This window comes from Schistocerca americana, chromosome 3 (assembly GCF_021461395.2).
Source record: "Schistocerca americana isolate TAMUIC-IGC-003095 chromosome 3, iqSchAmer2.1, whole genome shotgun sequence".
Classification (NCBI taxonomy): domain Eukaryota; kingdom Metazoa; phylum Arthropoda; class Insecta; order Orthoptera; family Acrididae; genus Schistocerca; species Schistocerca americana.
In genome coordinates this window covers 702,855,811-702,879,898 of record NC_060121.1, presented here as the reverse complement: position 1 = coordinate 702,879,898, position 24,088 = coordinate 702,855,811, and positions in this window count along the sequence as shown.

The window sequence follows — 24,088 nt, the reverse complement described above, 5'->3', positions numbered from 1 at the left end:
TCATCACATGTCTACAAGTCCAACAGATCTGTGACAATTCAGGCTGCTCTGTCTGTATAAGTTCACCTGTGAAAAAAACAATTTTAGATTTCTAAACATTTCATACTTTTTATCTGGTATGGGTCCAAGAAATTTGAACAATATTCTATGATGGTCCACAGAAGACTTTGCAAAACACTGATTGCATTTTCATAGTAAACAAACAATTAACTCAAATGTGCCATCTGATTTACCAACAACTGAGCCTCTGTGATTGTTACATTTCATATTGCTTTGTATTGTTATGCCAAAGTATTGTATTTATAATGTAGGAAAAGATAGACTGATATTTAATGTGAAGTTAACACGCTAAGTTGCAGACAGGCACAATTAAAAGAAACCTACAGATAAGCTTTTGTCGGAAAAAGAGAAACATGCACTATTCATTCACACAAGCAAGCACATCTCATGCACACATGACTGCCAACTCTGCCAGTGCTGGCCTGAGCTGCCGAAGTTGGCGGTCTTGTGTGTTTCTCTTTTTCTAACAAAGGCTGTGGCTGAAAGCTTATATGAAAATGCCTTTTAATTGTGACTGTCTGCAACATATTGCCTTATCTTTACATTAAGCAGCAATCTTTTCCTACATTGTTGATACTCCCACACACAGTTTACATTGTTGAAGTATTATTTTTGTGTTATTTTACTGCTTCTAGTTGTGACACATAGATATTGTAGTCAGGGGATAATATGTTTTTCTTTAAGATTTTTGTAGTATACAGTTTTACATTTAGGAATATTTAAAGCAAGTTGGCAATCGCTGCAGCACTTTGAAATCTTATCAAGATCTGACTAAATGTTTGTGCAATTGTCTCCAGTTTAGTACTACATTATAGATAACAGCATCATCTGCAAAAAATCTGAGGTTACTATTAATTTTGTCTGTCAGGTCATTAATATATAATATGAACAACAAGTGAACCAACACATTTCCCTGAGGAACATCCAAAGTATTTCCATGTCTGTCAAAGTCACCCCCATCCAAGATTATATGCTGCATCCACAATCAAGTCACTAATTTCATTTGATACACTATATGCTATTATGGTACTTTTGATAATAAACGTAGGTACGGTAATGAGTCAAATGTGTTTTGGAAGTCAAGAGATACTGCATATTCCTGACTGCTTTGTTTGATGGTTTTAGTATGAGATGTGAGAAAAGGGCAAATTGTGTTTTAAATGACTAATGTTTTCTGAATCCACGTTGGTTGATATGGAAGAGCTCCTTCTCTTTAAGATACCTCAATAGTTTTGAGTTCATAATATGTTCTAATATTCTACAATAGATGGCTGTCAAGAATACTGGGATGTAGTCATGTGGAAGATTACTGCTTCCCATCTTGTAGACAGGTATGACCCTTGCTACCTTCCATTCATTGTGCACACTTTTTTCTTCAGACAATCTATGGTGTACTATGGATAAAGTGGGGACTAACTTGGCCTCAAATTTTGTGCAGAATTTTTTTTACAACGCTACTGATACTAACATCCATGCTTTTACATCATAACTAAAGCCAAGTCCAAATCTGAAAACAGGGTCGTAGTGAAGTGCAACATTTAGCACTGAAAACACATTTTCATGAATGACAGTTTAGAGACAGAACAGAACTGCCAGCTGGATGGAGAGTGATAAAAGTTATTCCACATCACACGCAGTGTGATTCATGCAAATATGATTCGTTTTTGCTGTGGTACAAGAATTAAACTGTGGCAATACTTCTGGATTTTCCTTCACAGAGCGTTTCTGCTTTTGCTTTCTTATCTTCAGTTTTAGGTCTTGTGTCTCCCATGATGTCTTGACATTAACTTGGTGTCACTAACAATCTTGACATATGAATAGAACTTATTTGGATAGTTGAAAGTTTCTTTGATAATATTACATTACTGTACTTATTGAAGACTTCAGGCATTGCCCTCTTGGCAGCCAGATGGCTTTAACCAGCATTCATCTTGCTACAGCCCTATGCTATGTTTACGCACTATATGTAATAGTCTCCATTTGCTTTTCGTTACAGCGACTGTGTACAGTTGACAGTTCTTCCAACCAATAACAGCTCTACTAAGTATGTACATATTTATGTCATGGACCACAATTCTTTTAAACTTTTTCCACCAACCTTTTTGTATGTTTTTCTGCAGAGATAAACATTTAAATTCAGCATTGAGATATGACACTACTGACACTTCATCTAGCATGCTGGCCATATGACTCTTTCTACTAAATTTAGTTGTCCCTTGTCTTTTGGTAATGATTATTGTTACAGCTACTTCATGGTCACTGATACCAGTTTAACACTAACACACACAAGGAGCTCAGGGCCATTATTTCAAATGAATTTCCATTTTGAAATGGGTTTTACGAAAATGTTTTGCTTTGCTTACTGAAACGTAACAGTCTAATAGAAACTTATTAAACAAATAAATTTTAACCATAAACAGTAATTTCTGAGATAGAGAGGTATGGAAACATGTACTTGTGAAAAATTTATGAAAAAACAATTACAGAATATTAATTACACTAATGTGTAGAAGTCCATTAATTGGTAGGAACATTTTATATCATTCGGGAGGACGACGGTTCAATCCTGCGTCCGGCCATCCTGATTTAGGTTTTCCGTGATTTCCCTAAATCACTCCAGGCAAATGCCGGGATGGTTCCTCTGAAAGGGCACGGCCGACTTCCTTCCCCATTCTTCCCTAATCCGATGAGACCGATGACCACGCTGTCTGGTCTCCTTCCCCAAACCAACCAACCAACCAACATTTTATATGATATGAATCTCCTGTAATTAGTAAATATAACAAGTGTATTGTTAACATCTGACACCTAAGTGCTTATACGTGATACAATTAGTATATAGACTAGAATTCACTCATGTGTTTAATATATAAGAATCTAGGTAATCATTGAAGTATGTCATTTGTTTTAGGATGAGACTTTTAATTGTTAATTAATGAAATAATAATTTTAAACAATGCTGAGGATTGTTCAGGATTGTTAAGAAAGTATAAATAGTTACAGCCATGTTGGCAAAGTCAGTCAGTCTGGTTTTGGTTTCAGAGCAGTGAGCATGTAGCTGCGCCTTTTGTATTGTAAGTATTGTTTGCCTTTGCAGTAATACTTTAATTTTGTTTTGAAAGTATAATAAAATATTATGAAATGTAACACAAGATTAAACTAGAATGAGATTTTCATTCTGCAGCAGAGTGTGCACTGATATGAAACTTCCTGGCAGATTAAAACTGTGTGCCGGACCGAGACTTGAACTTGGGACCTTTGCCTTTCGCAGACAAGTGCTCTACCAACTGAGCTACCTAAGCATGACTCATGCCCCCTCCTCACAGCTTTACTTCTGCCAGGCAAAGTTCCTGAGTTCGAGTCTCAGTCCAGCACACAGTTTTAATCTGCCAGGAAGTTTTGTACAAGCGCACACTCCACTGCAGAGTGAAAATATCATTCTGGGAACATCACCCAGGCTGTGGCTAAGCCACGTCTCTGCAATATACTTTCTTTCAGGAGTGCTAGTTCTGCAAGGTTTGCAGAAGAGCTTCTGTAAAGTTTGGAATGTGGGAGATGAGGTACTGGCAGAAGTAAAGCTGTGAGGACAGGACGTGAGTTGTGCGTGGGTAGTTCAGTTGGTAGAGCACTTGCCAGCGAAAGGCAATGGTCCTGAGTTTGAGTCTCGATCTAGCACACAGTTTTAATCTGCCTGGAAGTTTCAAGATAAAACTACATTAACTCTCCAGTAGTTAATTTACAGTGACTGTAAATATACTCAGGAAGATGACTATGGCAGATCGTGAGTAACTATGAACAACCCCATTATTATGAGATGTTAAGACAGGTTATAATTGATGTATGGAGCTGGGATACAATGTAATTCTGTAAACTAATCTTTTATTTTGTTTCAGAGTTATCCCAGTTGTTGAAATAATATTCCATTTTCTTGAGAATAGAACAATGAAGACAATGAGTAACACTACAAAGGATGTAATGATACTTACGTGAAAATGCAACTTGGAGAACCAATTGTAAGTACAAAATTTATTTGAATTTTCCCTTTTGTAAATAGTTTTTTGTCTGCATTGTCATTGTGGAGGATAACAGGGAGGTAAACAACAATAGGGAAGTTGATGATAATGGGTAGGTTAATGTAAACTGTAGTTAATCGAGACAATGAAATCAGAGAGGACAGTGATCACAGTAGTGTATGTTGACCCTTTTGTGGATTTGAACCTAATGTATTAGCCTTGGATAGGTTGGTTCAAGTTATGGAAGAACAAAAAAGATCAGTGGAAGAACAAGAAAGATCAATGGAAGAACAGAAAAAGACAATTGAAAAATTGTTTGATGAACATAAAACCTTTTTTGATCAGTAGTTTGATTCTATCGGAAAAAAGTTAGACAACTTTGGAACCCAAATTCACAACACAAAGGAGAGTTTAGATAAATGGTGGGAGAAAGCAGTCAAGAATACCAAATATGTGTTGACTATAGATGGGGAAATTGTTACCTTAAAACAGGAATACCAAAACTTTGAAGAGGGGCTAGATTCTGTGGAAAATTTCGAAAAAGTTGCTACAAATGAAGGGTTACAATTAAAAAAGCTCAACAAAGATTTTGTAAAGAAGTTCACAGAAACAGACAAAAATATACAAAATTTCACCAAAATTGCACTGTTTAGGCGAAATTTCGAACTTCAAATCTAAATTTCAAGAAATCTCAGATTCTTTTGGTGCGAAATCTTTCTGTAGTTACAGTCCATTGTGGAATAATGTTAACATAAAAACATTTTCAGAGGAGGTCAATATACATCCATTTGATTTCATGTACTAGATGAAACTGAACTTGACTGATAAAATGAGCGATAGTTTAAAAATTAAATTTTGCAAAAAGTTTTTAGATGGGGAGGATTTTTCATGGGTGAACCAATCAATCAAACCCAAAATGTCATTTAATGATGTACCATGAGCTTTTATGAACAAATTCTGGTAAGAAACTAAACGAGCTAGAATTAAGTCAGAATTTTTGAATGGGCCAAATTTCAAGCAAAGTAATGGTCGCATGAAAACCTTTTGTGAACAACACTTAAGAACTTAAGCATATCTAGATAAACTTGATGAAAGGATCCAAATAGATACTTTAAAATGTAGATTGCCACACAGGATACAGTAGAGTTGGCCTATTGGCCTGACAACACCATTGAAGAATTTTTAAGATTTGTAGACAAATTAGACTTAGCATGGGAAAGAAATGACATCTATAATGACAGGCAAGATGGCAGCAGAAACAGAAACAGAGCCTTCAATTTCAGAAAGGGAAGGGGTAGAACAAACAGGACATATCAAAGCTATGAATCCAAAAGACAACCTCAAGTGAACAGAATAAATTTTGATAAGGAATTTTGTGAAATTTTTTTATCTGAAAACAAAAATGAACAAAAAAGTAAAAAATCTGAATCTGAATTATAAGAAAACACTTTGACAAATTTCTTTAACGGTAGTAATGCAGTAGTAGCTGTTGATAGTGATGAGAACAGATCTGATGAGTATGGTTTAGTGAGAATGTTGAGTGACTGTGAAATGAGTGAAAATGCTGATACTGGTGCTGTATGCGTGGAAGCTGATGTTCATGTGCTTGACAATGGAAGAGAGAATGACAGAGTAATTCCAGATGAAATTGCAATAGATAATAGATAGGAAAATGAAGATGTGACAGAACAGAGTAGTCACAGTGTTGAGGTTGTTGAAGAAGTGTGTGAAGAGAGAGATGAGTTTGGTGTTGAAAATAATATTAAGTGTGATGATAATGTTTCTGATGATAATGTTTCAGATGATGATGATAATGATGTTGATGATGATATGTTACTTACAGAATTAGATGGGATGGTATATGTAGAAGTTAAAGTTGATGATTTGATGCTGAATGATTCTGGAATTTCCATTGTGTGTATGAGTAATGAGATAGAAATCACTGGAGGAGTACTTGATAGTTTAATGTTACCAGTTGATGTTAGTGATGTTGTGTCTGAATGTGTTTGTGAAAATGGAAAAGAAGATTTAATTAGTGATAGAGTACTAAGTGTAGTCAATAACTATAGTAGCAAATATCAGTACGGAAATCAAAAGTGTAAGGCCTTAAGTGAAATTTGTCAGAGTGTGTATACAGATGATAAAATAGCCATGAAAAATATGGAACAGTCTCCTGGTGGTGAGATGATTAGTAAATGTGTAGAATCTGTAGTAAAAGAAAGTGACTGTGATAAAGTGGTGAAAATAGTTAGTGACTAGGGTGACAGATGTAACCATAGTGGCCAAAAGTTTGAAACCGTAAATGAAATGCATCAAAATGTGCATTTAGGAAAGGAAAGTTGTTTTCGAAATTTGGAACAGGCATCTGATAGTAACTCAATTAGTGAATGTTTACAAGTAGTGAAGGAAGGGAATGTGTGTGTTGAAATCAGTAGCTTGAAGACAGATTTAAGGGAGTTTTGCAAAAACAATTACCTAGATAATGAAAGTATCTCAAAAGCAAATAAACAACCAGCAAATAGCAAACTTGTGTTGAAGAATGTATACGCTATGCCACACAGACAAACCCATGCTGTACACCTTGTTAAGACACATTATGAATACTTTGATCCAATAATAAAGAAAACACTAATTGAAAGAAAATTACAACTCATAAAAAGTACAGTTAATGTTCACTCCCTTTTGAAAATGCAAACACTGACAAGTGAGATAACAGGTAACTTACTACATTTGAAGCTAATACTGTAAAAAAATTTTTGTAGTTTATATTCATATTTCTTTTATTTGTGAATATTTGCAACTTTTTATCTATATTTTGTCTGTTCATATAGAGGGGCTTCAAAAGAGTATATTTGAACATTTGTGTATGCTTTTATCTAGCATAGATTGGGGGCTGTTAGATTTTTATGTAGGACCATTTGAATTTGTTGTTATTTGGACATAGGAAAGTGACACAGCTGAAATTGTGCGGACAACCTTAATCACCCGTTTAGCATTATGATATTTGTTCTTTGATATTTGACATACCATGGAAAATTATTTGTTATGCATTTTACTTTACACAGTCAAGATTATACTGTATAGTTTAGCAAACTCTACAGTGAGTACTTTAACCCAGTGAAAGTGAAATAACCAATAAGAGGAGATTTATATTCATTTTTTGTTATCACTGAATATTTGAACTTTTTTTAAAAATTCTTATATCCATCATAAATTATGAATTAAATAGTGATTTGAGGAGTTGAAGTAGTTGAGAATACATTCTGTGTACTGTATAGTCAAGACAAAATCTGGGGTTGAACATCCTCTCAGACACATTTATTCTGTAGTTTTGTGGTGAAATTTAACAGACAGGGGATCTGTGGTACTTTCATAGATACAGCATGTGGCACACGGTGCCTTGCCCCAGCCAGTGACTCCATATTTATTTTCTGAAATCACTTTCCTTTTACTATACTATCTAGTTAGAAAGAGCAGTTAGGATCCTTTTACGATCCTAGAGTATAGAGTAAGACATAAGTCTATATCTTTACCAGGCACTTAACTTAGAGTGTGGAAGAACAAAACAACACCAATTAGTTTTTTCTCGATTAGAGACCAGTATTTTCAAAAATGAATGTATCCATTTTTTTAAAACTAAGGTTCATCATGTAGTGATTTGCTACTGCATACCAGTAAAATATGAACACAGTAATTTAGTATATGGTCATTCAATGTGAAGGAACACGATTTATTACATGAGATTTTCAATGTAAAAGCAGATGATGTGACTGACTGTTTGTGTGGTATGGATATTGAATATCCGACAGATGATGTTCAAAAATATTGTGTGATTCTATGAAAGCTATGAATTCTGATTAAACTTGTAGTGACACGCATAACAATTGAGTGATGACAGTAAGAACAGATGCTATTTCAAATGATGACAGCCTCAAATCATTCTAATGAAATTTTCCTCTGGAGGCTGCAAGGTCTTTTTGAAATTTGGAGGTGGCGAACCCAAGGCTCCGAGCTGGTGTGACACTTTACTTTTCAAGTCACATCTTCTTTTACACATCTGTACAAACCCACCCTCTTCCACTTAGTTAGAGACTGGATGCCAAAAGGAACTGGTGCACGTATTTTATACTAAGCAAGGTCCCCCCCCCCCCCCCTTTTTTTTCTTCCTGGTTATCTGGATACGAGTACAGTTACAATCTTTGGGAAGGTTTAATAATGTGTGGTTTAATAATGCAACATATGTATGAGTTTTGAGGAGAGTTGGTGTAATATTTACTTATCTTGTCTGTACAGGTATTCTCACTATGTTGATAAAGTTTTAATCTCATTGTTCTGATTACTTTGGGAAAAGTTGAGAAAATATTTAGAGTTGGTGTGAAGTTTACTTAAGATATCTGTGCTGTTATAGAGACAATTTATTACTTTACAAATGAGATGTGATTAGAATTAGGTTACACTGTTTGTAGCCTTATATATGTGTCCTCATTTGGTTTGACCTGTTACTATACCTATTATGTGAAAGTCACTGGATAGACATTGATTTACTATCAAGTATGAAAATACTTTATGTCATAACCTTGACCTTAATGCGTATTAGATCTAATATGTAATTGGAAAAGGAACATTTATCAGAAAGAAATTTATTATCTTTGTATTACTTCTGTAATCAGTCTGTGGATAGTTATTGGGACAGAAGTGTTCTGAACCCCAGGATTTAAGAGTCACATAGTTTTATTTTCATGTAATTTTCTACTGCTTCAATGACCAAACCATTGGTAGTCTTATTTAATTATTCATTTAGCATCTTAGTACTATAAGATAGGGATTATCTTTGCTACATGTCTGCTATATGTATAAGTCATGCTTTCTCCTTAGTACATATACAAGGTGTTCTTTGTCAAAAAGTCTACACAATTCTGAACTGTTTAATACTGCTTATTGTTACAACATCAATGCTTTTCAATATATACAGATGTTAACTTACACTCTGTTTCTTAATGAAAACTGGTTAAATTTCTCCAATATCTTATTGAGAATACTCTGATGAACACTAATGATTCATTTGTAATGACTAGCAAAGGAAAAACAAAAGATTGAGGATTCGAATTCATGATATAGTGCTGGCACGTAGATAGACACACAAACAAACACAAACATACACACAAAATACTAGCTTACGCAACCAACGGTTGCTTCATCAGGAAAGAGGGAAGGAGAGGGAAAGACGAAAGGATTTGGGTTTTAAGGGAGAGGGTAAGGAGTCATTCCAATCCCGGGAGTGGAAAGACTTACCTTGGGGGAAGAAAGGACGGGTATACACTCGCACACACACACATATCCATCCACACATATACAGACACAAGCAGACATATACAGAGGCAAAGAGTTTGGGCAGAGATGTCAGTCGAGGTGGAAGTGCAGAGGCAAAGATGTTGTTGAAAGACAGGTAAGGTATGAGTGGCGGCAACTTGAAATTAGCTGGTGGATAAAGGGAAGAGAGGATATACTGAAGAGCAAGTTCCCATCTCCGGAGTTCGGATAGGTTGGTGTTAGTGCGAAGTATCCAGGTAACCCGGACAGTGTAACACTGTGCCAAGATGTGCTGGCCGTGCACCAAGGCATGTTTAGCCACAGGGTGATCCTCATTACCAACAAACACTGTCTGCCTGTGTCCATTCATGTGAATGGACGGTTTGTTGCTGGTCATTCCCACATAGAATGCGTCACAGTGTGGGCAGGTCAGTTGGTAAATCATGTGGGTGCTTTCACACATGACTCTGCATTTGATCGTGTACACCTTCCGGGTTACAGGACTGGAGTAGGTGGTGGTGGGAGGGTGCATGGGACAGGTTCTACACCGGGGGCAGTTACAAGGGTAGGAGCCAGAGGGTAGGGAAGGTGGTTTTGGGATTTCATAGGGATGAACTAAGAGGTTACGAAGATTAGGTGGACGGCGGAAAGATACTCTTGGTGGAGTGGGGAGGATTTCATGAAAGATGGATCTCATTTCAGTGCAGGATTTGAGGAAGTCGTATCCCTGCTGGAGAGCCACATTCAGAGTCTGATCCAGTCCCGGAAAGTATCCTGTCACAAGTGGGGCACTTTTGTGTTTCTTCTGTGGGAGGTTCTGGGTTTGAGAGGATGAGGAAGTGGCTCTGGTTATTTGCTTCTGTACCAGGTTGGGAGGGTAGTTGTGGGATGCGAAAGCTGTTGTCAGGTTGTTGGTGTAATGGTTTAGGGATTCCGGACTGGAGCAGATTCATTTGCCACAAAGACCTAGGCTGTAGGAATGGGTGGCAGCTGTCATAATGGAGGTACTGTTGCTTGTTGGTGGGTTTGATGTGGTCGGACGTGTGAAGCTGGCCATTGGACAGGTGGAGGTCAACATCAAGGAAAGTGGCATGGGATTTGGAGTGGGACCAGGTGAATCTGATGGAACCAAAGGAGTTGAGGTTGGAGAGGAAATTCTGGAGTTCTTCTTCACTGTGAGTCCAGATCATGAATATGTCATCAATAAATCTGTACCAAACTTTGGGTTGGCAGGCTTGGGTAACCAAGAAGGCTTCCTCTAAGCGACCCATGAATAGGCTGGCATACGAGGGGGCCATTCTGGTACCCATAGCTGTTCCCTTTAATTGTTGGTATGTCTGGCCTTCAAAAGTGAAAAAGTAGTGGGTCAGGATGAAGCTGGCTAAGGTAATGAGGGAAGAAGTTTTAGGTAGGGTGGAAGGTGATCGGCGTGAAAGGAAGTGCTCCATCACAGCGAGGCCCTGGACGTGCGGGATATTTGTGTATAAGGAAGTGGCATCAATGGTTACAAGGATGGTTTCCGGGGGTAACGGATTGGGTAAGGATTCCAGGCGTTCGAGAAAGTGGTTGGTGTCTTTGATGAAGGATGGGAGACTGCATGTAATGGGTTGAAGGTGTTGATCTACGTAGGCAGAGATACGTTCTGTGGGGGCTTGGTAACCAGCTACAATGGGGCGGCCGGGATGATTGTGTTTGTGAATTTTAGGACGAAGGTAGAAGGTAGTGGTGCGGGGTGTCGGTGGGGTCAGGAGGTTGATGGAGTCAGGTGAAATGTTTTGTAGGGGAGTAAGGTTCTGAGGATTTCTTGAAGCTCCGCCTGGACATCAGGAATGGGATTACCTTGGCAAACTTTGCATGTGGTGTTGTCTGAAAGCTGACGCAGTCCCTCAGCCACATACTCCCGACGATCAAGTACCACGGTCGTGGAACCCTTGTCTGCCGGAAGGATGACGATGGACCAGTCAGCCTTCAGATCACAGATAGCCTGGGATTCAGCAGTGGTGATGTTGGGAGTAGGACTAAGGTTTTTTAAGAAGGATTGAGAGGCAAGACTGGAAGTCAGAAATTCCTGGAAGGTTTGGAGAGGGTGATTTTGAGGAAGAGGAGGTGGGTCCCGCTGTGACGGAGGACAGAACTGTTCCAGGCAGGGTTCAATTTGGATAGTGTCTTGGGGAGTTGGATCATTAGGAGTAGGATTAGGATCATTTTTCTTCATGGCAAAGTGATACTTCCAGCAGAGAGTACAAGTGTAGGACAGTAAATCTTTGATGAGGGCTGTTTGGTTGAATCTGGGAGTGGGGCTAAAGGTGAGGCCTTTGGATAGGACAGAGGTTTCGGATTGGGAGAGAGGTTTGGAGGAAAGGTTAACTACTGAATTAGGATGTTGTGGTTCCAGATTGTGTTGATTGGAATTTTGAGGTTTTGGAGGGAGTGGACCTGGAAGTGGGAAGTTGAGTGGATGGGAGAGACTGGGTTTGTGTGCAATGAGAGGAGGTTGAGGTTTGCTGGAAAGGTTGTGAAGGGTGAGTGAGTTGCCTTTCCGGAGGTTGGGAACCAGGAGATTGGATAGTTTTTTGAGGTGAAGGGTGGCATGATGTTCTAATTGGCGGTTGGCCTGTAGGAGGATGCTCTGAACAACCAGTGTGGATGTGGGAGAGGAAAGATTGAGGACTTTTATTAAGGATAGGAGTTGATGGTTGTGTTCATTGGCTGAGTTGATGTGTAGGTGAAGGATTAGATGGGTGAGGGCAATGGATTGTTCAGTTTTGAACTGGTATAGGGACTGATGGAAAGAAGGGTTGCAGCCAGAGATGGGAACTTTAAGTGTGAGGCCTTTGAGGGTTATGCCAAATGTCAGACAAGCCTAAGAAAATAAAATATGCCAGCGTAATCTGGCTAGGGTGAAGGCATGTTTGCGGAGGGAATGTAAATAAAACTTAATGGGGTCGTTGTGAGGGTGACATGGTATTAGAAGGTCGAAAGTGTAACATGAGGTTGAAATGAAAATGAAAATAACTGGAGAAAGTAACTGGAGATCTGTTGCGAAAAAAGGCGAAAAAGTGTTGGATAAAGCTGGGCTATGTTGATCCTGTGGTGAACTTGGGTTGGTAGACAACGATGTGCACAAAGGTTAGGTGGTTGTGTTGCAGCCAAAACACGTTAAAGGATGAAGAGATTCGGGAAAATTTCGAAAAAACGGCGTGTAAATGTATTAAAAAGAGTGGTTTTGTGGTGGCAGATTATGAAAATGAGGCTAACAATTGTCTGGCGAAGAAATAATGACGTTAAAACCTGTGGGAAGCGGCTAAAAATTATCAGTGATGTGAGAAAAGCGGAAATGGAAATAAAGCGAAAGTTATCAGAACTAGACGAAATGGTTGTTTAATAGGTGAAAGGAACTGTTTGTGGACTAGAAACGGTGGATTTTATAGCAGCGGTAGTGTTGAAAGCGGAAAAAATTTTTTTGGTTTTGGTTTGGAAGTGGGTGACGTATTATTGAGTATATATAGGCGGGATAAAATTGTATAGTAGATTACGGTAAAAAGGAGAAGGTGAATACAAAATGAAACTAATGGCAAAATTAAAAAGAGAAAATAAGACGACAGAAAAGATTTCGAAATGCAACAGTGACAATAACAAACGTAATTGTTGGGTTCAAATTAATCATATGAATTAATAGAGGGAAACATTCCACATGGGAAAAATATATCTAAAAACAAAGATGATGTGACTTACCAAATGAAAGTGCTGCCACGTTGATAGACACATAAACAAACACAAACATACACACAAAATACTAACTTTTGCAACCAGCGGTTGCTTCATCAGGAAAGAGGGAATGAGAGGGAAAGACGGAAGGATTTGGGTTTTAAGGGAGAGGGTTGGGAGTCATTCCAATCTCGGGAGTGGAAAGACTTACCTTGGGGGAAAAAAGGACGGGTATACACTCGCACACACACACATATCCATCCACACATATATAGACACAAGCAGACATATACAGAGGCAAAGAGTTTGGGCAGAGATGTCAGTTGAGGTGGAAGTCCAGAGGCAAAGATGTTTTTGAAAGACAGGTGAGGTATGAGTGGCGGCTGCTTGAAATTAGCGGAGATTGAGGCCTGGTGGATAATGGGAAGAGAGGATATATTGAAGAGCAAGTTCCTATCTCTGGAGTTCGGATAGGTTGGTGTTAGTGGGAAGTATCCAGATTACCTGGACGGTGTAACACTGTGCCCAGATGTGCTGGCCATACACCAAGGCATGTTTAGCCACAGGGTGATCCTCATTACCAACAAACACTGTCTGCCTGTGTCCATTCATGCGAATGGACAGTTTGTTGCTGGTCATTCCCACATAGAATGCGTCACAGTGTAGACAGGTCAGTTGGTAAATCATGTGGGTGCTTTCACACGTGGCTCTGCCTTTGATCGTGTACGCCTTCCGGGTTACAGGACTGGAGTAGGTGGTGGTGGGAGGCAGCATGGGACAGGTTTTACACTGGGGGCGGTTACAGGGATAGGAGCCAGAGGGTAGGGAAGGTGGTTTGGGGATTTCATAGGGATGAACTAAGAGGTTACGAAGGTTAGGTGGACGGCAGAAAGATACTCTTGGAGGAGTGGGGAGGATTTCATGAAGGATGGATCTCATTTCAGGGCAGGATTTGAGGAAGTCGTATCCCTGCTGGAGAGCCACATTCAGAGTCTGATCCAGTCCCGGAAAGTATCCTGTCACAAGTTGGGCACTTTTGTGTTTCTTATGTGGGCGGTTCTGGGTTTGAGAGGATGAGGAAGTGGCTCTGGTTATTTGCTTCTGTACCAGGTCGGGAGGGTAGTTGCAGGATGCGAAAGCTGCTGTCAGGTTGTTGGTGTAATGGTTCAGGGATTCCGGACTGGAGCAGATTCGTTTGCCATGAAGACCTAGGCTGTAGGGAAGGGACCGTTTGATGTGGAATGGGTGGCAGCTGTCATAATGGAGGTACTGTTGCTTGTTGGTGGGTTTGATGTGGTCGGACGTGTGAAGCTGTCCATTGGACAGGCGGAGGTCAACATCAAGGAAAGTGGCATGGGATTTGGAGTGGGACCAGGTGAATCTGATGGAACCAAAGGAGTTGAGGTTGGAGAGGAAATTCTGGAGTTCTTCTTCACTGTGAGTCCAGATCATGAAGATGTCATCAATAAGTCTGTACCAAACTTTGGGTTGGCAGGCTTGGGTAACCAAGAAGGCTTCCTCTAAGCGACCCATGAATATATTGGCGTACGAGGGGCCATCCTGGTACCCATGGCTGTTCCCTTTAATTGTTGGTATGTCTGGCCTTCAAGAGTGAAGAAGTTGTGGGTCAGTATGAAGCTGGCTAAGGTAATGAGGAAAGAGGTTTTAGGTAGGGTGGCAGGTGATCGGCGTGAAAGGAAGTGCTCCATCACAGCGAGGCCCTGGACGTACCGGGATATTTGTGTATAAGGATGTGGCATCAATGGTTACAAGGATGGCTTCCGGGGGTAATGGACTGGGTAAAGATTCCAGGCGTTCGTGAAAGTGGTTGGTGTCTTTGATGAAGGATGGGAGACTGCATGTAATGGGTTGAAGGTGTTGATATACGTAGGCAGAGATACATTCTGTGGGGGCTTGGTAACCAGCTACAATGGGGCAGCCGGGATGATTGGGTTTGTGAATTTTAGGAAGAAGGTAGAAGGTAGTGGTGCGGGGTGTCGGTGGGGTCAGAAGGTTGATGGAGTCAGGTGAAAGGTTTTTTAGGGGGCCTAAGGTTCTGAGGATTCCTTGAGGCTCTACCTGCACATCAGGAATGGGATTACCTTGGCAAACTTTGTATGTGGTGTTGTCTGAAAGCTGACGCAGTCCCTCAGCAACATATTCCCGATGATAAAGTACCACGGTCATGGAACCCTTGTCCGCTGGGAGGGTGATGATGGACCGGTCAGCCTTCAGATCACGGATAGCCTGGGATTCAGCAGTGGTGATGTTGGGAGTAGGATTAAGGTTTTTTAAGAAGGATTGAGAGGCAAGGCTGGAAGTCAGAAATTCCTGGAAGGTTTGGAGAGGGTGATTTTGAGGAAGAAGAGGTGGGTCCCACTGTGATGGAGGACGGAACTGTTCCAGGCAGGGTTCATTTTGGATAGTGTCTTGGGGAGTTGGATCATTAGGAGTAGGATTAGGATCATATTTCTTCGTGGCAAAGTGATACTTCCAGCAGAGAGTACGAGTGTAGGACAGTAAATCTTTGACGAGGGCTGTTTGGTTGAATCTGGGAGTGGGGCTGAAGGTGAGGCCTTTGGATAGGACAGAGGTTTCGGATTGGGAGAGAGGTTTGGAGGAAAGGTTAACTACCGAAATAGGGTGTTGTGATTCCAGATTCTGTTGATTGGAATTTTGAGGTTTTGGAGGGAGTGGAGCTCAAAATGGGAGGTTGAGTAGATGGGAGAGACTGGGTTTGTCTGCAATGAGAGGAGGTTGAGGTTTGCTGGAAAGGTTGTGAAGGGTGAGTGAGTTGCCTTTCCAGAGGTGGGAAACCAGGAGATTGGATAGTTTTTTGAGGTGAAGGGTGGCATGTTGTTCTAATTGGCGGTTGGCCTGTAGGAGGATGCTCTGAATAGCCAGTGTGGATGTGGGAGAGGAAAGATTGAGAACTTTTATTAAGGATAGGAGTTGACGGGTGTGTTCATTGGCTGAGTTGATGTGTAGGTGAGGGATTAGGTGGGTGAGGGCAATGGATTGTTCAGGTTTGAACTGGTATAGGGACTGATGGAAAGAAGGGTTGCAGCCAGAGATGGGAACTTTAAGTGTGAGGCCTTTGAGGGTTATGCCAAATGTCAGACAAGCCTAAGAAAATAAAATATGCCAGCGTAATCTGGCTAGGGTGAAGGCATGTAAGTCACATCATCTTTGTTTTTAGATATATTTTTCCCATGTGGAATGTTTCCCTCTATTAATTCATATCATTAATTTGAACCCAACAATTACGTTATTTATTGTCACTGTTGCATTTCGAAATCATTTCTGTCGTCTTATTTTCTCTTTTTGTTTTTGCCTCTAGTTTCACTTTGTATTCACCTTCTCCTTTTTACTGTAATCTACTATACAATTTTTGTCCCGCCTATATATACTCAATAATACGTCACCCACTTCCAAACCATAACAAAAAAATTTTTTTTGCTTTCATCACTACCGCTGCCATAAAATCCACCGTTTCTAGTCCACAAACAGTTCCTTTCACCTATTAAACAACCATTTCGTCTAGTTCTGATAACTTTCGCTTTATTTCCATTTTCGTTTTTCCCACATCACTGATAATTTTTAGCCGCTTCCCACAGGTTTTAACGTCATTATTTCTTCGCCAGACAATTGTTAGCCTCATTTTCATAATCTGCCACCAGAAAACCACTCTTTTTAATACATTTACACGCCGTTTTTTCGAAATTTTCCAGACCTCTTGTCTGCTTGTGTCTGTATGTGTGGATGGATATGTGTGTGTGTGCGAGTGTATACCTGTCCTTTTTTCCCCCTAAAGTAAGTCTTTCCACTCCCGGGATTGGAATGACTCCTTACCCTCTCCCTTAAAACCCACTTCCTTTTGTCTTTCCCTCTCCTTCTCTCTTTCCTGACGAGGCAACAGTTTGTTGCGAAAGCTTGAATTTTGTGTGTATGTTTGTGTTTGTTTGTGTGTCTATCGACCTGCCAGCGCTTTCGTTCGGTAAGTCACCTCATCTTTGTTTTTTATATATATATGTATATATATATATCAACTAATTGATGAGGGAATATATATTTATCATACCTTTAGAGTGGCTGAACTAACCATTTTACTCCTAATATTAACCCATTCATTAACCCAGTCTTTTGTCTTTCCCTCTCCTCCCCTCTTTCCTGATGAAGCAACTGTGGGTTGCGAAAGCTTGAAATCTGTGTGTGTTTGTGTGTTTTTTATTGTGTCTTTTCAAAAATGATGCTGTGACTTACCAAACGGGAAAGCGCTGGTAGATAGACACAATAAAAAAATAAAAAACATACAAACACACACAGAAATATCAAGCTTTTGCAACCCACAGCTGCTCATCAGGAAAGACGAAAGGAGAGGGAAAGACGAAAGCAAGTGGGTTTTAAGGGAGAGGATGAGTCATTCCAATCCCGGAAGCGGAAAGACTTACCTTAGGGCGAAAAAGGGACAGGTATACACTCGCGCGCACACACACACACACACACACACACACACACACACACACACACATACACACACACACACACACACACACACACACACACATCCATCCGTAAATATATAAAGTATGGTAACATTATAAACACATGAAATATATCCTTGAACATTTGGGAAGGTAACTTCTATATCACTTGGCTGAGATTCCAGTAACTTTAATTTTATATCTCAGACCTGCCTCTTGTATAATTTTGAAAATGTAAGAAAATTTTCTTTTGTCATTATCACACTTGACTCTGTAATGTTTAGCAAATATATTGATGCATATGAAAGTACTTCACATAATGTGAACATTGTAACACTTGGATGATCTGCCCAATGAGACAGCTGAATTTGTTTATTTTTTGACGTGAGATGTCCTGCAATTTGGTGCATTTAGCTACCTTATTTCTATTTTTTCATATTTATATAATAATAATGTTTGAGCATCAACAGATATCAGAGTGTATTTTCAACCAAGTGGTGAACACGTACCTGTATATAAGGCCCAACCACATAGTTGTTGGTGCTGTTTCAATTAGTTATAAAACACAACTAATATGATGTATTAGTCACTTACACAAGTTATTGTATATTGTCACTCAAAGTCATACGTAACCACACTCTTATGTCTCATTCCGTTATTGTCAGCACTTACTGTAAAGGGAAAAAGCAACAATTGCATTGCACAAATATCCCTGAAAAAATACATTAATTAATGTTTGGATGATTGTAAAGGATGGGAGTGAAGCATTGGAAGTGTCTTGACAAGTGAAAAATGGAAAGATTGGACATTAGTCAGACATTTCATTCTATATATGTAGGGTGAATTATGTTAACTGCTGAGGGACTGTACTCCAAGAATTTACTTGTACTATATTATAATGATACATTTGTTATTCAGTAGTATATGTAAATGTCAATATAAATTGCAGAGAATTGTACTGTAACACTTTTTAAAATTTTTTTTACTAGGATGATTTTAGTGAAATGTTATCAAAGAACAAGTTAAAATTACAATATGAGATTTAAAACGGGAAGTGTTTAAATATGAACAGTTGGAATTTTGCTGAATTGAACTATTCTATTCAAAACAGTGAATTACACAACATATATGATGGTCATAAGGAGTGGAGTGTGAGACACATTTGAGGTTTTGCAACAAAGGATTTCTGATGAGCAGAGATCTACAGTGTACTTCAGTTCAGTGCTCTTCATTGCACATAGAGGAGACTGAACACTCTATTATATTATGGTCTAATACTTGGTGTACTTGCCAAAGATAGGAGGTACCTAAATACAAACTAATATGGATTTTGAGTATTGTAGTATCTGATACTAACATTCGTTCTACAATGCTTCGCCAATATTGAGAAAGGGTTATACACACCAGTGTCTCCATTGCACTCAGGAGAAGCTGGAGGATCTAATGACAGACATAAATATACAAAAACAAGACCAATCCAGCTAACTTCCAATAGATAATTTTCTGATTGAAATAGATCCTCATATTCTTGTTGTAATGCAAGCTGCAGACAAATTCTGCAAATCAACTTGTTCTTCCTTTGTGCCATTAATTAATATTTTGTTTACTCTAGTTGAATCTTATACAAAATAATTTATGATAATTTTACATATTTGGTTTCACATATCTTTCACAAATTGTTTGTTAATCCAATTGGTTGTAAAATGAGGACTGTTACATAGATCTATCAGAAAAGGTTTTGCTCAGCTTTCAGTTGCACAAATCGTTTTGGGGGTGTTGAAACGTAATAGTCTAATAGAAACTTATTAAACGTAAATTTTAACCATAATCAGTAATTTCTGACATAGAAGTGTATGGAAATATGTACGTGTGAAAAAGTTATGAAGAAAACAATTACGGAATCTTAATTACACTAATGTGTAGAAGTCCAATAATTGGTAGGAACATCTTATATGATATGAATCTTCTGTAATTAGTAAATATAACAAGTGTATTGTTAATGCCCAAGTGTTTATACACAATACAATTAGTATATAGACTAGAATGTACTCATGTGTTTAATATATAAGAATCTAGGTAATCATTGGAATGTGTCATTTGTTTTAGGATGAGAGCTTTAATTGTTAATTAATGGAATAATCATTTTAAAAAATGCTGAGGATTGTTCAGGATTGTTAAGAAAGTGTAAATAGTTACAGCCATGTTGGCAAGGTCAGTTAGTCTGGTTTTGGTTTTTGAGCAGTGAGCATGTAGCTGCTCCTTTTGAATTGTAAGTATTGTTTGCCTTTGTAATAATGCTTTAATTTTGTTTTGAATGTATAACAAAAATTTTGAAACTTAACACAAGATTAAACTACATTAACTCTCGAGTACTTAATTTACAGTGACTGTAAATGTACTCAGGACGATGACTGCAGCAGGTTATATTACCACTTATAAAACTGTAGCTATCCAAATTGATTTTTGGATGATTAGAATCTCTTATGATCAGGACATTATGACAATGGAGTACATGTACTAGCATACTGAGGTTTTCTCTAAGGCTTTGGTTACATATCAGAGCGAATCTGGTGGTCAATAGAAAGATTCAGATGTAAGTTTGTGTCAACCCTTGACTTCTACTTGCCAAAGCAATCTTCAGCTTAAATTTCTATCTTGGTGGATTTGAGTCTCTTGCCTTCTATAACATATACACCATTTCCATTACCCATTAGCCTTTGCTTTACTATAAACTTAAATTTTATGCAAGAATCTCACTACTATCAATTTCAGTACCTAGGTAATTTACAGTATCATAGTGACTTCATTGCATTTTAGGAGTGGTTCAAACTTTGGCACTTTGTTGCAAATGCTTCAGCAGTTTGTCACTAGAATTTTAATACTTCTTACATGTTGGACATTACTTTGGATTTTGCATTGATATTTAGGGTCTCCTACAGATTTCCTTACCGGGACTGGATGGAGAGTTGCTTAAATTTAAAGAATCCTTGCATGCACCCTAGACACATTCAGCATCTTAGGTATCAGGCATTGACATTTAGTACACATCCAATCGAATTAGGAGGGCTCTACAATTTCATGGCACAAATCTAAAAATTTGTAAGCTATCTTGTCTTACAACCTGCAAAGTCTCTCACTCTATTCAGAACTAGGGCTAAATACTGTAGGTTGTGATCTTTCTTGAAATTTCATGAGCAAGGCTGGTTTTCTCAATCATCTCAGTCAAGTATGACCTTGGAGACCATGCAGGACACATTGTTTGTTGCAGTGCATAGTAAAATCTGAAGTTAGTTGCAAATTGTTCCCTCAATGGCTGCAGTGACAGAATTTTCAACATGTAAGCATACCTACTGAGTGCTCAAGGTGATTTATCTGATCCCTTACTGCCATTTTCATAAGGGGTACCATTACATGCCATGGATTTGAACTGACAGACCTCGGCTACTTTGCTTTTCCTTCCCCTTAATGTGGAATACAGCAGGTTTCCCAAGATGTGAAGTTTGTCTCACTGGGCAAGTTTCAGTTTCACAGAAAGACAACAGCTCAAAATTGTTGGTTAGGTTTCCCAGGATGTGAAGTTTGTGTCACTGGGCAAGTTTCAGTTTAAGAGAAAGACAACGGCTCAAAATTGTTGATTAGGGAGTAAATATAATATTCCAAATTTTCCCTGTCTCCCCTGAAGTGGGCCCCAAGATCTAAAATTGACACACCACTTACAGCAAAGTGGATGATTTTTGCTATATCCTATAATTCCTGTAAAATATGTAGTTTATACAGGCCTGAATGGTACTTTAGGTACCTTCAGTAACTACAGTAAAATGTCTCTTGGTAGTAGCTTCCACTTTTGTGATAACAGTCAGTATGATTGCCAGTTTCTTACAAACTGCTGCGAACTCATCCCATGCCTGAGAACAGCATTCATAGTGGGGCTTCATTGTGGCTGGTGTAATGTTTTACAGAACAGTAATCAAATAATTTTAGACTAAGCTTGCTGATCCTGTTTTAATTCCTGGACCTGTTACACTACAGATATTACAAGTTCCATTTAGGAACTGAAGCAATTTACACTCAGTAAGAAGATTTCTGCTATGAAATATAGGATAAAATTTGTTGATTCTCTGAAGCAACATGGAACTTCTTGATCTTCTTACAAACTTTAAAGCAACAGAAATCTGCAAAAAATGCAGACTATACAGACTCTTGTAGAAAGGAAATGCTAATGTAACACAATATCATAGTTGTATGTACTGCAGTAACTTAACTAAAGAATGCAGTTTTACTACAAATATGTGATGCCTGAAATTAGTAATTCTTGTAACTTGTACCTCCCAAAAATTCTTAAAAACATACTCTTATTCACAAAGATAACATTGAAATTTAGGATGAACAACTTATTGAATAAGGGAACTACTGCAAAATTTTATAAAACACAAATACAGATTGCAACTGATGCTTCAATTCACTTCAGTTCAATCTCTTTATCCATCCATTAACAATTTACATTATATGGTCGTAGTCAATTACAATATAGTTTCTAATATTTAATTTGTTCCAAAACCTTGGATAATAAACACAAATATTTTATATCAGTATATATAAGTAATATTACTTTTCCATATTCAGATGTTCTTCAGTGTTATAAAAACTATATGTTTGTAAAAAATGTTAAAGATCTACCTTGAATTTATGAAATTCTTTAATTTTTTTGTTGTAGAAGATAATGCACTAAAAATATTTTGGGCTGGTAGTTTGCCTCTGTGAAAATCATCTCTGTTCCTTGTTTCATGGTTACGAACCTGATGATTTAATGTTGAAAATTCCTGATGAGTTTTTAGAAAGCATGCGCATCCATAGATGTATAAGCTAGGAAGAGTCATTATTTTAGATTCTGCAAATATTTCCCTGCATGGCACTCTGCAGGGAACCCCTTTCATTATTCTACTTGCCCTTTTTTGAAGTCTGAAACCTTGTTTTGCTATACCTGTATTTCCCCAGATCACCCCATATCTAAGCAAACTGTTCATAAAAGCATAATAGGCACACAGCAGTGATTCAGTGTTGCAACATTCCCAAAGCATTCTTAGCAAATAGCAGCTTTTACTTAGTTTTTTACTCAAAACTTCTAGGTGCTTTTCCATCTCAAGTGCTCATCCACCCACATACCTAGGAATTTTGTGTATGGAGCTTGTGCAATAACATAGTTCCCTAACTCAGCTTTTACTCTTCTTCTAGCTTTACTTTTAATATTACTGAAATTAATCAATACAATTTTATCCTTATTTATGATAAAAGCATTATAGCTAAACCATTTTCCTGTCTATTTATTTATTTATTTATTTTATTTTGATCCAACATAAACTGATTACAAAAAAAGGTTTTTTTTGTTCCAGTCTTCTGGATAAGTCAGAGCCTTACTTACTAGGGTTACATATTATTGGCTGACACTTTTATCTACACAACTTTTTCTAAATTTAGTTGAGAGAACAGAGTTACATGTATGGACTATAAATAAAAAAATTGTTATTGCCATACTTAGATTAAAGAATCTACAGTTTGTAACACAGTATTCATATCTGACATTCAAATACTTACAGTTTGTGACACAGTCTAAGATCTGAGATTACATATATTTTTAGATAGATGGTCTTCCATCATACGAGCGTACTAAATCTAGAAACTCGTCTATTGAATATACAGGATTGTTTAGGAGCCATCATTTTAATTTCATTTTTAGTTTTGTAATGGACAATTTGGAGATATTAGGATGGAAGCAATTCAGTAGTGTTATGCTTGCATAGTGAGGGCTTTTCTCATAAAGTATTGTTCTATGAGAGATGATGTAGGGTCTCTCTCTACCTCTAGTGTTGTGATCGTGTATTTCTTTATTAAATGTTTTGTTACTGTTTACTGCCATAATGATTATCTTCAGCACATACAGGTTATGAACAGTTAGTATTTTAAATTCTTTAAACAAATTTCTGCAGGACTCCCTGGCACATTTCTTTCCAATAATTCTATGTGCCTTCTTTTGTAAGGTAAGTACACTTTTCATATTACCTTTAGTGCTGGATCCCCATACCTCTATCCCATAACTTAGATGGGATTCAAATAGTGCAAAATATATTTGCCTCAGAGTGGTGATGTTACAAAACGGTGTCAGTTTTCTTAGGACATATATGGTAGTACATAGCTTTTTGCAAATATCATTCACATGATCAGACCAGTTTAACTCTGCATCTAGTGTCAGGCCAAGAAATTTGGTCGCGTATTGTTTTTTAATGTATTCGTCACCCATTAAGCTTTGGTTTTCATGAGATTTTTGCTTCCCAAGATCAAATTCAATATAGACAGATTTATTTGTGTTTAATTTTAGTTTGTTTTCATTAAAATACTGCAGAATTAAGCCTGCTGGAGTATTGGAGTCCACTTCAAGCTGTGAATAGCTTGGATTGCTGCATATTAACATGGTATCATCTGCATATAAGATGGCTGTTGCATGGTTTGTTATGGACT